The sequence below is a fragment of the Macaca mulatta genome, chromosome 17 (genome assembly GCF_049350105.2).
Source record: "Macaca mulatta isolate MMU2019108-1 chromosome 17, T2T-MMU8v2.0, whole genome shotgun sequence".
NCBI classification, from domain to species: Eukaryota; Metazoa; Chordata; class Mammalia; order Primates; family Cercopithecidae; genus Macaca; species Macaca mulatta.
The window spans coordinates 33,315,430-33,333,117 of NC_133422.1; positions in this window are offsets into that span (position 1 = coordinate 33,315,430).

Here is a 17,688-nt window from a genome sequence, read left to right on the forward strand (position 1 = left end):
AATATCCCCTTCAGGGCTTATTAAAATTAAGACAAAATATTGGGCTCCATTCCAGAGTTTCTTATTCAGTAGGTCCGGGATAGGGACTGGCAATTTGAATTTCCAATAAGTTTCCAGAATTGGGGACCACACTTTAAGAACCACTGGTCTAGGCATAGAATTCTCTTCAAACATGATTGGATACAGCTGTTCAGAGAAATCATAAGAATACATCTTTGTATTCTATTATATTCTCTGTGTGTGTGTGTGTATATTTGTGTGTGTATATGTGGTTTGACTAACTCGTAGGCAATGTCTTGTTGCATGACAGAAAACAAAAGTGGTTCCAACAGTTCTAGGATTAAATATTCTTTTTAACTCATACTCGTAGAGGAAAAAGACTGTTGTTTACCATACGCTTATAAGACTTCTGGGAAAGAAGCTGGAAGGAGTTAGTCAAACCAGCTGACTTATATCACTAGGGACCAGGACAGGAGAGGGCCCACAAAAAACCATGTTGATTAAATTGATATCTTCTGCAGTATGTTTGATTTCCTTACGATGCTCCTAAAACACTCTCATACTGATGCCTCCGCTTCTCTTAGTAAAGGATCTTACCAATGATTTAACAAAAATCGCTCTGATTATGAAGTAAGCCATCACTCTTGACTCAAATGTAATAAAAACATATGTTTAGGACCTGCAGAGTATGTCTGACAAAACAAACAAATGAAGAAAATATTTGAGAGAAAATGAAAAAGAGTTGAGAAGTATGGGCTGAATACCAAAAATAAATAAATGAGTAAATAAATACATTGAGGTTGTTTACTCTGGATTCAGAAAATTATTGGGACACATGATCTATCCTCACCCCTTTTATTTTAATTTGTGAGGAAAATGTTTTATTTTAATAACACTAATGCCACAAAAGGAGATTTTGTTTGCAAAGAGAATTTTATTAATAAATTTTCCCTTCATATTTCTCTATTTATAACCCTTATTTTCTTACTCTAACAACTTTTAATATGCCTATAGCTTCAGTCACATGTATTAAATTTATCGTATGGAATTGTGTGTTTATGACTTCAATCAAAAATTAGCTTACACCCAACTGCTCTTTTTAAAAATTAAATGCCATGTTGACATTTACACAGCAATATTCATTTATTTTATCTTTTTAAAGGCTGAGTACCATTTTATTGTATAAATTATAGCTTAAATTATTTAAGCATTTCCAAGTGGTTGAATATTTAGATTGTTTCCCATATTGTGTCACTACAAGCAATGTCACAAATGACATCTTTATATTTTCACATTTATCTGTTTATTTCCATAGTATACTAAATGTGGAATTGCTCTGTCAAAGGATGTGCTTTTTGAGGCCTTTGACTAATGAACCTTTTAGAATGATGACACAGTTTTATTGGAAGCTTGAGTGCTCATGGTATCACCTATCTGTCCACACTGGGTATTACCCTTCTATTAATGTTGGCTAATGTGCTAGGCATAAATTATCCCTTGGTGTTAATTTATTTTATTTATCTTTTCACATTTGTGTGGTTGAAACATTTTTCAAATGCTACTTTCAATTTGTGATTTACTTGGCCCTTTTGTTCACTTGGGGTGGTCCTAGTAACCAAAACTGGTAACACTTATTGAGGCTTACAATGTACCAGGATTGTCCTAGTATTTTACAAGCATTATTAATATTTCATTGACTCATCACAATAACTTTATGTATATGTATTATGATTATTCAAATTTTTGGCAATCCAAGAGTAGACACATTGACTCATTTTCCAAATATCATACAGTAAGTTGCAAATAAAGCCAGAACTCAAGCATATTCCTAAGATCAAAAGCATCTGCCCGTTATCATTCTGTTGACTTTTTAATTACATATCGCTATTTCCCACTACTTCTGCATTTCTGTAGGCATTCTTTATATTTCACAGGCAGTATTAAGGAAATCTTTGATTCTGATCTTACAGGACTCAGCACTATCATGCATGATACATCTAGATAGATCCTTTTGTAACATAAATTTAATTCTGATTCTCCTTGAGTTAAAAACCCTTCAACTGCTCCACATTCCCACACAGAAAAACCCAAACTCTTTAACAAGTCTACAAATGCTTCCATGGTCTGGCACCCAGTTAGCTACTTCTCTAGCCTTGTCAACTGCAGGAAACTGCTTTCTCAATATTACTCATTCTATTCTCCAACATAATAAAGCAACTTACATTCATGTTTTATGGCCTTCATTGTAAATGTTCAAACTTGCTTTGATTAAAGACTCATAACCCTGACCTAACCTACCAACCAACCCCAACACATATACTCTTAATTCTACTGAAATCTCTTTCATCAAACATGCTGACAACCTGGTCTCTCAAGCTTTTCATGTATTATCCTCTCTGTTGACCCCCAAGCTCACTTCCTCTTACTACTGTTTGACTCTACTACTTCATATCTAAAACATTTAATTTCATTTAATATTTTTTGTCAGTCTCACTATATTTGACTTTGATTTTGAATAAAAGAGATAACTATTCTATTCATTCCATATCCTGCATTCCTAGAAAAATGTCTGTACATATTAGTACTTTTATTTCTTTTTCTTTATTTTGCAGATGAGTTGTTATACATTCATTAGAGGATTTTTACTTCTACCATCTTGCAGTTTAGTGCTTTTTTAAAAAAAGAAATTAAAGAATGATTATATTTTGAGTCCACTGCCCAAAGGTCAAAAGACCACAGTCCAAAGGTCAAAAGATTAAACAAAATTATCACTTTAATGAATTCATCATTCAGATTTATTAAGTTCATGTATTTATAGGTTAGCACTTCATAGGTCATTCTATCATTTAAACAAATTCAAAATAAGCTGCAATTATTATCATTTCTAAATAACTTAGTACTCCAAAATAAAATAGGTCAGAAGAACCCTCCAAAAATTAAACATCATCACATCAGAATTAAGAAAAGGAATTCTATTAATCATCAAGTAAAGCTGTTTTTTTTTCTTTTCTTGTATTTTATTTTAGTAACAACTTATTAATAATTTAACAATTCAAAAAGTCCAAATATATGCACTGGAATTCTTCAAGAAAACAGTTTGGGCCATGGACAATGGGGAAAAGCAAGGCAGGATGACGGTCCAATCAGGAACACTTCTCTGCTCAGGGAAATGGTGAGTGAGTGACACCAAGGAACCATGCTTCTCCCATGGATCTTTGCAACCTTCATCACATGAAGGGGTCAAGAGATCCCTTGTGAACCCACTCCACCAGGGCTTTCAATCTGACATGCAGAGCTACGTGGAGTCTTGGCAGAGCAGCTGTTTAGGCACACACAAAGCCCCAGGAACTTTAGATACCCAGGCGTTCTGCCAAAAGCAGCTGCAACTCTGGCAAAGCAGGAAGTTAGATCCCTATACATACCCCTAGGAAAGGAGTTGAATCCAGGGGACTGAGAAGCAATGGTCTGCAGGATGTGCTTCCATGGCACCTGACAAGATAAGGCCCACTGGCTTGGAACTCTAGCCAGCCATGGGTAGCAGTGTTATATCTCCCTGAGATGGAGCTCCAAGAGAGAGGGTTGGGCCACCATCTTTGCTATTTTGTGGGCTTAGTCATTGATGCCTTTGACCTCTAGGGACTCTGAGGTGACTAGAGACTGGAGTGGTCCCCTAGCACAGCACAGCAGCTCTACAAAGAGGCAGTTAGACTGCTTTTTCATGTGAGTCATGGATCCCATTTATCTTCACTGGGTGGAATGCCCTAAGGTCTGGACATTGGTGCTTTCCAGTTGGCAGCAGTTCCAAACCTCCCTGGGATGAAACTCCCAGAGGGAGGGCTGGGCCAGCATCTTTAAGGATTTAAGCCTTAGACATTGTCACCTTCAGGATTTGGAGAGTCTCAGGTGACTGCTAGCTGGATCAGACCCCCAACATAGCACAGCAGTTCTATGAAAAAGCAACCAGACTGCATTTTTTATGCAGGTCCCCAATCTTGTTTCTCCTCACCGGTCAGAACCTCCTGACTAGGGTCCCCAGTCACCCTCATCTGTGTGTTCAGGCCAGGAACAGGTCTGAAATTTCCTGGGATGGAGCTCATAGAGGAAGGGGCAGGCCACCATCTTTGTTGTTTTGCAGCCTTCACTGTTGATATCTGTAGATATTACAAAATCCAAGGTAACTAGGGACTGGAGAAGACCTCCCAATGCTACAGAAAAGTGGTCAGACTCTTCGTTTTGTGGGTCCTCAATCCCCTATCTCCCCACTTGATGTTTCCTCCTGGCCTGAGTCTCCAGCCACCCCCTACTGGGACTGTTGAGTCAGTAGCTTATCTGCAACTCTCTGGGACACAGCTCCCAGTGGAAGGGGCAGGTTGCCATCTTTGCTGTCTCATAAACCTTGATCTTGTTGTCTCCAGGCTTTGGAGAATCTGTGGAAACATGGGCTGGTACAGACCCACAGGAGAGAACACCCACCTCATGGAAAAGTGGCTGGATTATTCTCCATGCAGGTCCTGGTCCTCACTTCTCTTCACTGGGAAGGGCTGCCCAACCTGGGACTCCAGCACAACCACTATGCCCCTGCCTGACCAATTCAACGAGAGGCAGTCCAGCAGTTAAAGGAATACATGCATACAGATATGAGAGAGAACCAATGCAAGAACTCCAGCAGCTTGAATGGCCAGAATGTCTTATGCCCTCAAAACAACTGATCTAGTTCTCCAACAAGGGTACTTCACCAGGCTGAGTTGGCTAAAATGACAGAAATATAATTCAGGATATGGATAGGAATGAAGATTATCCAGATTTGGGAGAATGGCAAAACCCAATCCAAGAAAGCTAAGAATCACAATTAAATGGCAAAGATTTCATAATGAAAACACCAAAAGCAATCACAACAACAGCAAAAATTGACAAATGGAGTCTAATCAAATTAAAGAACTTGTGCACAGCAAAAGAAATTAACAATGGAGTAAACAGACAACATACAGAATGGGACAAATTATATGTTTTCATATTGGCTGCTGCTGGTCTTTCTTTTCCATATTTAGTGCTTCTTTGAAGATCTCTTGTAAAGGAGTTCTGGTGGTAACAAACTTCCTCAGCATTTGCTTATTTGAAAATGATCTTATTTCTCCTTCACTGATTCTATATCTAGAAAACTCCATAGCCTCAGTCCTAAAGCTCCTCAACTGTCCCATTTACAATTGCCACATAAATAGTAAAATACTTAGGAATATAGCTAACCATGGAGGCAAAACATTTCCACAAGGAGAATTACAAACCACTGCTCAATGAAATCAAAGATGCCACAAATAAATGGAAAAATATTCCATACCCATGGTTAGGAAGAATGAGCATTTTTAAAATGACTATACTGCCCAAAGCGATTTGTAGACTCAATGCTATTCCTATCAACCTGCCAATGACATTCTTCAGAGAACTAGGAAAAACTATTTTAAAGTTCGTATGAAACCAAAAAAGAGCCCTAATAGACAAGGCAATCTTAAGCAAACAGAATAAAGCTGGAGGCGTCATGTTACCCAACTTCAAACTATACTACAGAGCTACAATGACCAAAACAGCATGGTACTAGTACAAACAGACACAAAGACTAATGGAACAGAATAGAGAGCCCAGAAATAAGACTGCACACCTACAACCACTGGATCTTCAACAAAACTGACAAAAATAAGCAGTGGGGAAATGACTCCCTATTCAATAAATGATGCTGGGATAACTGGCTAGCCATATGCAGAAGACTGAAACTGGACCCATTCCTTATACCATATATAAAAATCAACTCAAGGCGATTTAAAGACTTAAATGTTGGCCAGGTGCTGTGGTTCATCCCTGTAATCTCAACATTCTGGGAGGCTGAGGCAGGCAGATTTCTTGAGTCCAGAAGTTTGAGACCAGCCTGGCCAATATAGTGAAACCCCATCTCTACTAAAAATACAAAAAATTAGCCAGGGTGGTGGCATATGCCTGTAATCCCAGCTGCTCTGGAAGCTGAGATCGGAGAACCACCTGAGCCCAGGAGGTCAAGGCTGCAGTGAGCTGAGGTTGCCCCACTGTGTTCCAGGCTGGGCAACTAGAGTGAGGCCCTGTCTCAAATTTGTTTAAAAAAATTATTTTAAGACTTAAATGTAAAACCCAAAACTATAGGAAACACTGGAACACAACCTAGGCAAAATGATACAGGAGCTGACAGACAAAATTTTCAGTAAAAAAAGAAACTAACTGATGTGCTAGAGCTAAAAAAAACTTGCTATAAGAACTCCAAAATGCAATAGTAAGTATTAGCAGCATAATAGACCAAGCTGAGGAAAGAATCTCAAAACTTGAAGAATGGCTTTCTGAAATAATACAGTCAGACAAAACAAGGATAATAGAATGAAAAGTAACGAATAAAACCTCTGAGAAATACGGGATTATGATAAGAGACCAAATCTACAAATCATTGACATCCCTGAAAAGAACATAGAGAAGGCAAAAAATGTGGAAAGCATATTTCAGAATATTGTCTCTGAAAATTTCGCTAACTTTGCTAGAGAGGCCTACAGGCAAATTCAGGAAATAGAGAAAACCCCTGCAAGATTCTACATAAAAAGATCATCCCAAGACACATAATTATCAGATTTTCTAAGGTTGAAATGAAAGAAAGAGTGTTAAAGACAGCTAGAGGGAAAGGGCAGGTCATCTGCAAAGGGGACTCAATCAGGATAATAGTGAACCTTTCAACGGAAATTTTGCAAACCAGAAGAGATTGGGGGCCTATAGTTAGCATTCTTAAAGAAAAGAATATTCAACCAAACATTTCATATTCAACCAAAATAAGCTTCCTCTGCATTCCTGATTTGGCTCTCGGCTTAGCAATTCTTGATGTATAGGAATATTAGTGATTTTTGTAAACTGAATTCGTATACTGAGATTTTGTGAAAGGTATTTAACACCTGAAGGAGCTTTTGGAAGAAAATTGTTGCCAACTATGCATCTGACAAAGGTTTAATATCTAGCATCCATAGGGAGCTTAAACAAATTTACAAGCAAAAAACAAAACATTAAAAAGTGTGCAAAGAACATGAACACTTTTCAAAAGAACACATACATGTGGCCAAATAGCATATAAAAAAACTCAGAATCATTCGTCATTAGAGAAATACAAATCAAAACCACAAAATGCCATTTCACGTGAACCAGTCAGAATGGCCATGATTTAAAGGTAAAAACAAAACAAAACAAAACAAAACAGATCCTGGTGAAGTTGTAGAGAAAAGGAAATGCTTACACACTGTTGGTGGGAGTGTAAATTAGTTTAACCATTGTGTAAATTAGTTTAACCATTTGTGGTGATTCCTCAAAGTGCTAAAAATAGAGCTACTATTCAACCCAGCACTCCCATTACTACCCATTATATACTCAAATGAACATTAATCATTCTATCATAAAGACACATGGACGTGTACATTCATCACAGTGCTATTCACAAAAGCAAAGACATGGAGTCTACCTAAATGCCCCTCAGTGGTAGACTGGATAAGGAAAATGTGGTATATACCCTCTATGGAATACTATGCAACCATAAAATAGAATGAGATCATGTCGTTTGCAGGAACATGGGTGGAAATGGAGGCCATCGTTCTTAACAAACTAATGCAGGAACAGAAAACCAAGTACTGCATGTTCTTACTTATAAGTGAGCACTAAATGATGACAAAACGTGGACACCAAGACAGGAAAAATTGACACTGGGGCCTATTTGAGGGTGGCAGGTAGGAGGCAGAGGAACAGAAAAAATAACTATTGGGTACTTGGCTTAATGCCTGTGTGCCAAAATAATCTGTACAAGAAACCCCCATGACATGAGTTTACCTATGTAACAAACCTGCACATGTACCTCTTCGCCTAAAGTGCAAGTTTTCTAAAAAGTCGATCACTTAAACATAATTTGTCATCTAATGTATAATAGTAAAGATACGTATGTACATGTCCTAGATTTTCTTCAAAGTTTTTAAATGTTAAAAGGTAATTTTAAGATATTGTTTGCAGAAATGATTGTTTCATCTATTTACTTGTTATTTAGAATTCTTATATAATTTTTTAAAAGATACACTGAAACAAATTGTTGTAGTGAAAATACATAGACATTGAATTATTTAGCTATCCATGCATAATTTAGATAATTGCTTTTAGAAGATATCCTGTTTCCTGAAAGTCTGTAAAAGGGAGATTAAATACTGTGTTTTCTTAGAAGATTTCCTTTTCAAACATTTTTGTCATGTTGTGATAATTTCCCTAAAATTATCAATATTAGGTCAATTTACTAGTGCCACTGTGAAAAGTCTATGAGATGCTTAGGAAAATTGTATCATTTGTAATTCATATTCCTGGAGAAATTTAATTATAATTAGTCAATTTATACATCAAAAGATACTGTGTTCAACTTTAAATATAAATGGAAGCACAGAAAGCAGTGACAGCAGAAACTTAATTCCATGTTAAATGATACCAAAATAATTGGTCAAGAGGACAAAAAATCGGGAAGAAGAAGGAGTTGAGAGCAAGCAGAAGGTGTCAGATGATGTTTGCATACTGCAGGTGGCATCAGTTAGGACGTGAAATGCATTTTCAGGTGAATAAGCATAGAGGTAATCAATTTGAAAAGAAAATTGATTTTACATCTACATATCCACAATTCTTTATACAAAACAGTTGGGGCATGATGCATATGGAAAATTGAATCTTTTGGATTTTAGCGAGGTAACAAGGAAAATATACTTTATGATATAAAACATCTCAGTAGGGTTTGGACAGCATCTTATAATGAAACACATTACTATTTCTTTATATAAAATATGTCTTTTCAAATACCACAGAATAAATAAAGACCACAATTATTCACATATCAGTTTTGGTTTGGTTTTGCCAGCAAATGAGTTCCAGTGACATTAGATTGTGCTGCCAAATGAGAGTTAACAAAAAATAAAAGCAGCAACAAAAATAACCAAAAACAAAGCAAAACAAACTTTTTTTTTATTTTCAGAGTTCAGATTTTAGAATTGTAGATAAAGGATCGAGGCCCTGTAGTGTATGTGTGTTTTTATAGTGTCAGGCTTATCCGCAAACTATTTTAGGGGAGAAAAAATTTATTCACCTGAAAATAGACTGTGTTACTATAACATGTAATTCAGAGACTCAATTCTGCAGTTCAGGTAGCACAACAGCAAAGGTAAAATATTAAACCAATATATGTTCACAGAACAGTTAAAAGACAAATTTGTGTGTAGGGGTAAGTAGGAGGTCTTAGCAGGCAAAATTCAGAAAGACCAAGAAAAAAACCTCTTGTTGCAGTTGTGCAGGTGTTTTTAACATGATTATTTTCCACTCACCTCCAACTGAGGTCCTGTGGATGAGACTCATCAGTGTGAAGACAATGACAATAGTATGTGATAGATGTCATGTTAGTGGTGTGTCTCAGCTTCTGTAGACCCTGAGGCAGAAGCACTTACTTTTACTGAAGACTAGAGGAGGCCTTACTGAGGAAGTTCTGCTTGAGTTGAGTCTTGGTAGTTGAGTCATCCTTCAGTCAGACTGCCGGAACTTTAGTGTGCTTTCACGCATGGAATAAGCAACTGTGGCTGTAGACATGTCACTATTGCACAAATTGAATACTGGTGACTCACTAGCAACAGGTGGGTCTGCTTACAAAGGAGACTGAACAGACCAGTGTAAGAACTACATCTTCCCTGGTCCCAGCTGTGGCTATTTCACTGAGTATGGCTATTTTGTTAATTACCTAGATTTTATTCCAGCACTTTCTTAGTATGCTAACTCTGTTCTTGTATCTTAAGCTTCCCCCATTTGCATTCACCTGTGTGTTTCAATCCTGTTAAGTAGAGTTAGATGTGAAATGTGACTTGGAATCCATGGAAATTACTTTAAAAATTGTGATAGTGTTCTATTTAACACAGTAAAGTCATGTAAAAAAATATTGGAAAGCACTGTAGTCAAAGTTTGTTTTATCCCCACAAAAAAGACCGAGTAAACAGACATCGTGAGCCTTGTCTTTCAGCTGTGCATGATGCAACAGCTTCTTGTCAGTGAAATGGAGGAACCCTAAATAGGCAACAGTTGCAGTTACAATATTTGCTGAATTCAATACACATGAAATAGTGAGGCAGTCGTCTCTACAGGCTGGCAGACCAGCTGAGACAAAGCAGAGAAAGGAAAAACAGTCAAAAACAGAAAGAAATTGGGAACTAGCCAACCCACTGGTTATGAACAAAAGGCTCAGTTGGGAGCTAAATGGGGCACATAGTAGCCTAGTCTGATGTCCTGAGCAAAGTAAAAGCTGAAAAACCAGAAACCAAAAACAAAACAAAACACGTCAGAAAAAGAGAGAAAGGAAAAAAAATAAAGGAGAAGAGAGAGACTCTAAGATTCTTAAACATGACTATAGCTCCTAAGAGGTAAAGGACTTTTTCAACTAAAGAGGTAAAGGAATTTTACCATGTTTGTGTATTAGTACAATTTACAGGAAAAAAAAAGCTAACATCTCCCAGAGATGGTTTGATTTTTCTTTCTTAAATAAACTACTGAAAATTTTTCTAGGCATATGTCCCAAAGATCATAGTTTATGAACCTAAACCATTTGACAAACAAAGCGCTGATGACTGGCCTTGTGATTAGATTTAGTGAGCCTTCATTTAATATTTGAGAAAAGAACAGTTAAAAATTTAGTATGTTATATTTTAAAAAGTTTCAGACATTTAGCTAATTAATAACTTCAGACTTCATAGACATAGCCCTATTTAACTCTTTCATTCTCTCTTTTTCCTTTTCCTTCTTTTTTTCCTTCCTTCCTTCCTTCCTTCCTTCTCTCTCTCGCCCCATCCCCTCTCTCTCCTATTCATTCTTTCTTTTGTTACATTGCTATAGTTTAAGCAATTACTGAGTAAAATACTAGTAGTTATTTTGTATTGTTGCTTAATCCAAGTAAAGAATACAGTGTTTGGGCATAATTGACTCAGTGGCAGTATAAAAATATAAATTATGTCTAGAGTTATCACATTTCATTTGACATAAATTTTACATTTTGACTTTTAATATTTAGATTCATATTTAATTTATGTTTTCTCTCAAAAATCACAGTCACGTATGGAAGTAACACTCAAGAAGTTCCTAAATAAGATATTTATTAGAAAATTTATATAATTTTCAAAATGAGTCTGGTTATGTTTTTCTTAAATGTATTCATAAAAAGTTTCACTGAACTGTATTCACTAAAAAATTTTATGATTTCTGCAAATTAGAAGCACTTTTTTATTTCCTCGGAAAATTTGAGGAAAGTAGGCAATGATTTTGACTTTAATTTTTTCTCTAATTAAAATTAAAGTGTTGAGTATTCTGCATACAAGTAGCAGAATAGAAGATCACAGATTTCCTTCATGAAATTCTGACAAATATGAACACAATAATGGAGTTCTGCAAAACTTTTATCATTGAAGTGCAGTCACATTCTCTAAAATGTTGGATAAACAAAGAACAAGAAAACTCTTAATGGTCAAAGAGTGGAACCCAACTTTCTGTCCTAATTCCCAGAGGAGGTACTGGGGAAAGGAGGTAGGTAGAGAAAAATCGACATTTTTCACTAATGCACACCCCTTCCCAACACACATTCAATTAATTAGAAGAGAAGTTGACTGAATAAACAGAAAAGTACTCAAAATAATCCCCTACCAATCATCAAGGATGTTAGTGTTTAAATACCTCAGTGCTTCAGAAGTAGATGCAGGAGAAAGTACTGGAGATTACTACTTTTAGGGCTCTAAGTAGAAAAGTTTTCAGGATAGGAGTTATTTTCCTTAGAATTCAAATACATTTCTGTTGATAAGGGTATTTGGCTAAGTCCCCAAGTGAATTACAACAAAAACAAAAATTGACGTGTGAGACCAAATTAAACTACATAGCTTCTGCACAGTAAGAGAAACTATCAATAGAGTAAATAGACAACCTACAGATTGGGAGAAAATATTTGCAAACTATGCATTCATCAAAGGTCTAATATCCAGAATCAATAAGGAACTTAAATCAACAAGCAAGAAACAAATAACTCCATTAAATAATGAAGAAATAACATGAACAGACACTCCTCAAAAGGAGTATAAGTAATCAAACATATGAAAATATGCTCATCATCTCTAATTATCAGAGAAATGCAAATCAAAAACCACAATGAGATACTATCTCACACCAGTTAGAATGGTTACTATTAAAAAGTTGAAAACCAAAAATAACAGATTCTGGTAAAGCTATGGGGAAAAAAAAAAAAAGAAACACTTAAAAAGTCTTAGTAGGAATGCAAATTATTTCAGCCACTGTGGAGAGCAGTTTGGAGATTTCTCAAAAAGTAAAAACAAAGCTACCATTCAACCCAGTAATCCACTACTGGGTAAATACCCAGAGGAAAAGAGATGATTATGCCAAAATGACACATTAATTCATATGTTCACTGCCACACTATTCACAATAGCAAAAACATTTTATCAGTCCCTTCTCATGCTGCTAATAAAGACATACCCAAGACTGGGTAGCTTATAAAGGAAACAGGTCTTATTGACTTACAGTTCAGCATGGCTGGGGAGGCCTCAGGAAACTTACAATTATGGTGGAAGGGGAATCAAACACATCTTTCTTCACGTGGCAGGAGCAAGGAGTTCAGAGTGAGGGAGGAGAAAGTCCTTTATAAAACTATCAGATCTTGTAAGAATTAAGTCACTATCAGGAGAACAGCATGGAGGTAACCACCGCCATGATTGAATTACCTTCTACTGGGTCCCTCTTAAAACACAGGGGGATTATGGGAACTGAAGTTCAAGATGAGATTTGTGTGAGAACACAGTTAAACCACATCATTATGCCCCTTGCCCCTCCCAAATCTCATGTGCTCACATTTCAAAACACAATCATGCATTTCCAACAGTTCCCCAAAGTCTTAGCTCATTCCAGCATTAACCCAAATGTTTAAGTCCAAAGTCTCATCTGAGACAAGGCAAGTCCTTTCTGCCTATGAGCTTGTAAAATCAAAAGGAAGTTAGTTACTTCCTGGATACAATCAGGGCACAGGCCCTGGGTAAATGCACCCATTCTAAATGGGAGAAATTGGCCAAAATAAAGGGGATTTAGGCCTCATGGAAGTCCTAAATCCAATAAGGCAGTTATTAAACCTTAAATTTCCAAAATGATCTCCTTCAACTCTGTGTCTCATATCCAGGTCACGTTGAGGCAAGAGATGGGATCCTATGGCCTTGGGCAGCTCTGCCCCTATCGCTATGCAAGGTACCGCCTCCCTCCTGGCTGCTTTCATAGGCTGGCGTTGAGTGCCTGGGCTTTTTCAGGTGTACATTGCAAGCTGTCAGTGGATCTACCATTCTGGGGTCTGGAGGATGGTGGCCCTCTTCTCACAGCTTCATTAGGCAGTGCCCCAGTGGGGACTCTGTGTAGGGGCTCCTGCCCCATATTTTTCTTCCATACTGCCCTAGCAGAGATTAGCCATGAGGGCTGTGCCCCTGCAGCACACCTCTTCCTGGACATTCAGGCATTTCCATACATCCTCTGAAATCTAGGTGGAGATTTGCAAACATCAGTTCTTGACTTCTGTACACCTGCAGACTCAACACCATGTAGAAGCTGCCAAGGCTTGGGGCTTGCACCCTCTGAAGCAATGGCCTGAGCTGTACCTTGGCCCCTTTTAGACATGGTTGGGATTGCTGGGACACAGGGCACCAAGTCCCTAGATTGCACACAGCATGGGGGCCCTGAGCCCTGCCCAGGAAACCATTTTTTCCTCCTAGGCCTTTGGGTCTTGATGGGAGGGGCTACTGCAAAGGTCTCTGAAATGCCCTGGAGACATTTTCCTCATTGTCTTGGTGATTAACATTTGACTCCTCATTACTTATGCATATTTCTTCACCTGCCTTGAATTTCCCCCAGAAAATGGGTTTTTCTTTTCTACTGCATCGTCAGGCTGCAAATTTTCCGAACTTATATGCTCTGCTTCCTCTTGAATGCTTTATTGCTTAGAAATTTCTTCCACTAGCTACCCTAAATCATCATTCTCAAGTTCAAAATTTCACAGATTTCTAGGGCAAGGGCAAAATGCTGCCAGTTTCTTTGCATAGCAAGAGTGACCTTAACTCCATTTCCCAAGTTCCCCATCTCCATCTTAGAATGCCTCAGCCTGTACTTCATTGTCCATGTAACTATCAGCATTTTGTACAAAGCCATTCAACAAGTCTCTAGGAAGGTCCAAACTTTCCCATGTTTTCCTGTCTTCTTTTGAGCCCTCAAAACTTTTCCAACCTGTGCCTGTCACTCAGTTCCAAAGTTGCTTCCACATTTTCAGTTATCCTTATAGCAGCACCCCACTCTACTGGTAACAATACACTGTATTAATCCATTCTCATGCTGCTAATAAAGATGTACCTGAGACTGAGTAATGTATAAAGGAGGCAGGTTTTATTGACTCACAGTTCAGCATGGGTGAGGAGACCTCAAGAAATTCATGGCGGAAGGGGAGAAAATACATCATTCTTCACGTAGCAGCAGCAAGAAGTGCAGAGCAAAGTGGAGGAAACCATCAGATCTTGTGAGAACTCAGTCACTGTTAGGAGAACAGCATGGAGGTAACTGCCCCTATAGTTCAATTACGTCCCGCCAGGTCTCTCCTACAACATGTGGAGATTATGGGAACTACAATTCAAGATGAGATTTGAGTGGGAACACAGCCAAACAATATCAGACACGGAATCAACCTAGGTGCCCATCAATGACGGATTGGATTAAAAAAATGTGATACGTATATACCATGAAATACTTTGCAACCATAACAAAGAAATAAATCATGTCCTTTGCAACAATATGATTGGACCTGGAGGCCATAATCTCAAGTGAATTAATGCAGCAACAGGAAACCAAATACCACGTATTCTCACTTATAAATGAGCTAAACATTGAGCACCCGTAGACACAAATATAAGAACAACAGACACTATGGCTGACTAGATGGGGGAAGGATGACAGCATGGGTTGAAAAGTTATATAATAGGTACTGTGCTTACTACCTGGGTGCAGTATACCCACATAACAAACCTGCACTTGTATGCCTGTATCTAGAATAAAAGCTGAATTTTTAAAAAGATACACTTCTGCTTACATTTAGTTAACAATCTTTCAGAACATTTAACATAATTCTAAAAAAAGATGAGTCTATGTTCTCAAAAGAAAAAGAAAGGAAGGTAGCACCCAGCCTTAATTTGCCATTTTAATGCTACACCTCTCAATACCCTCAGATTACAAAAAAAAAGGAAGCTAGAACAGATTTCAAGTGGCAGCTTAGAAGGAAAGACTTTTTTTCTGATAAGGTGGGAAAAGTCAGGGAGATATCAAGTAAGTTTTACAAATCAAATAAAAAATAAGGTTGTGATCTATTTATATAAAGGTACGAAAAGAGAAGACAATAGAAGATAAGGTAAACATGCCACTAAAAAAAAAAAAACCAGACTGAAGAAGAATACAGTGCGGAACAGGATTCCCCAGCTCCCAGGCCATGGACAGGTACTGGTCCATGGCTTGTTAGGAACCCAGCCATGCAGCAGGAGGTAAGCAGCAAATGATGTGAGGGAAGCTTCATCTGTATTTGCAGTCACTCCCCATTGCTCATATTACCACCTGAGCTTCACCTCCTGTCAGATCAGTGGCGGCATTACGTTCTCATAGGAGTGCAAACCCTATCGAGAACCGCACTTGTGAGGGATCTAGGTTGCATGCCCCCTTTGAGAATCTCATGCCTGATGATCTGTCACTGTCTCCCATCACCCCCAGATGGGGCCCTCTAGTTGCAGGAAAACAAGCTGAGGGCTCCCACTGATACTATATTATGGTGAGTTGTATAATTATTTCATTATATATTATAATGTAATAATAATAGAAATAAAGTGCACAACAAATGTAATGTACTTGAATCATTCTGAAACCATCCCCAACTCTGGTCCATGGAAAAATTGTCTTCCACGAAACCAGTCCCTGCTACCAAAAAGGTTGGGGAACTCTGTTCTAGAAAAAAACATAAGTCAAGAAACAAAAGAAAGCATAATAAATCCATAAACTAAAGACAACATGGCAGCAGCATGAGGTTGTTACATGAGACACATTTGCACAGTGTATGTGTACATGCATTGCATGTATATGCACATACAGAATGCACATAAACGTGTACATACTAAAATCAGGAGTAAAGTTGTCAATTTTTCTTTTCTTTTAGAGCAAATAATTGCTTACAATTAAAACATAGCATATAAAATAAAATACAATGATTACAAGCTCTTAAAATTTGTCACATATATTCTCTTAACCTTAGAACAATCACTTGCCTCCAGAGACAAAACCATTAGCTCTCTTTTAAAAAATATTTGAAATCTTTGTTCTAATTATTAAATTTTAATTTTTGTGGGTACATAGTAGATACATATATACACATATATATTTATGGGAGTGCATGAGTTACTTTGATATAGGCATTCAATGCAAAATAATTACATCAGGGTAAATGGGGTATCCATCACATCAAGCATTTATTCTTTCTTTGTGTTACAAAGTAGTTATTTAAAAATGTAATATATACTATTTTTGACTGTAGTAAACCTGTCATGTGTCATGCTATCAAATATTAGATCGTATTCATTCTATCTAATTATGTTTTTGTACCCATTAGCCATCCCTCCTTCCTTCGATCCCTTCCCCCAACCCACCACTAGCCTTACCAGACTCTGGTAACCATCATTCTACTCTCTATCTCCATCAGTTCAATTGTTTTAATTACTAGTTCCCACATGAAGTTTGTCTGTCTGTGCCTGGTTTATTTCACTTAACATAATGCCCTCCAGTTCCATCCATACTGTTGCAGATTACAGATCTCATTCTCAAAGAATAAATTTTTCACCACTGCAGCCATATCTGCATTAGGGTCACCCCAATCCCAGTAACACCGTGGCTCTTGCAGGTCTTACCAAGTGCTGTCTAGAGTTCTCAAGTACAAAAAGGCTGTGACGTGCCTTGCAAAGAAAATGCATGTGTTAGATAAGCATTGTTCATACACAAGTTATAGTGCTGTTGGCCATGAGTTCAATGTTAATAAATCCTCAATATATAATAAATAAGGTGCCTTTAAACAGAAGCACACCTAAACCAAGATTACATATTGATGCATTGGTGAAGATGTTGTGACCAGAAGATTGCAGGAACTTAACACTATTTTCCCCCTAGGAGCAATGGTTAATTTAGTATTCTTGCCAACTTTATGGAGTATAACTACCTGAATAACAGAAGCTATCATTTGTAGCTATTAAGATTACAGAAATTCAAGGGTTTGTGATAAATTACCTGCTTCAGTATTCTTGTGGTGACACAAACTAAACCACTGTCCATTCAAAAAGCATAAGTTTATGAGCTGCAAATAACTACTGAGTCATTCAAAATATAAGATGGATGAAATATGGTATGACCAACAATATGTTTATTGGGACATCAATCACAGTCCCCGATGGCCTTCTTGTAAACCTTCTGTAGGTAAATCAACTGGTTTAGCAGGACCAAACAGATGCCAGTCTTCCTTCCAGTAGATCAAGAATG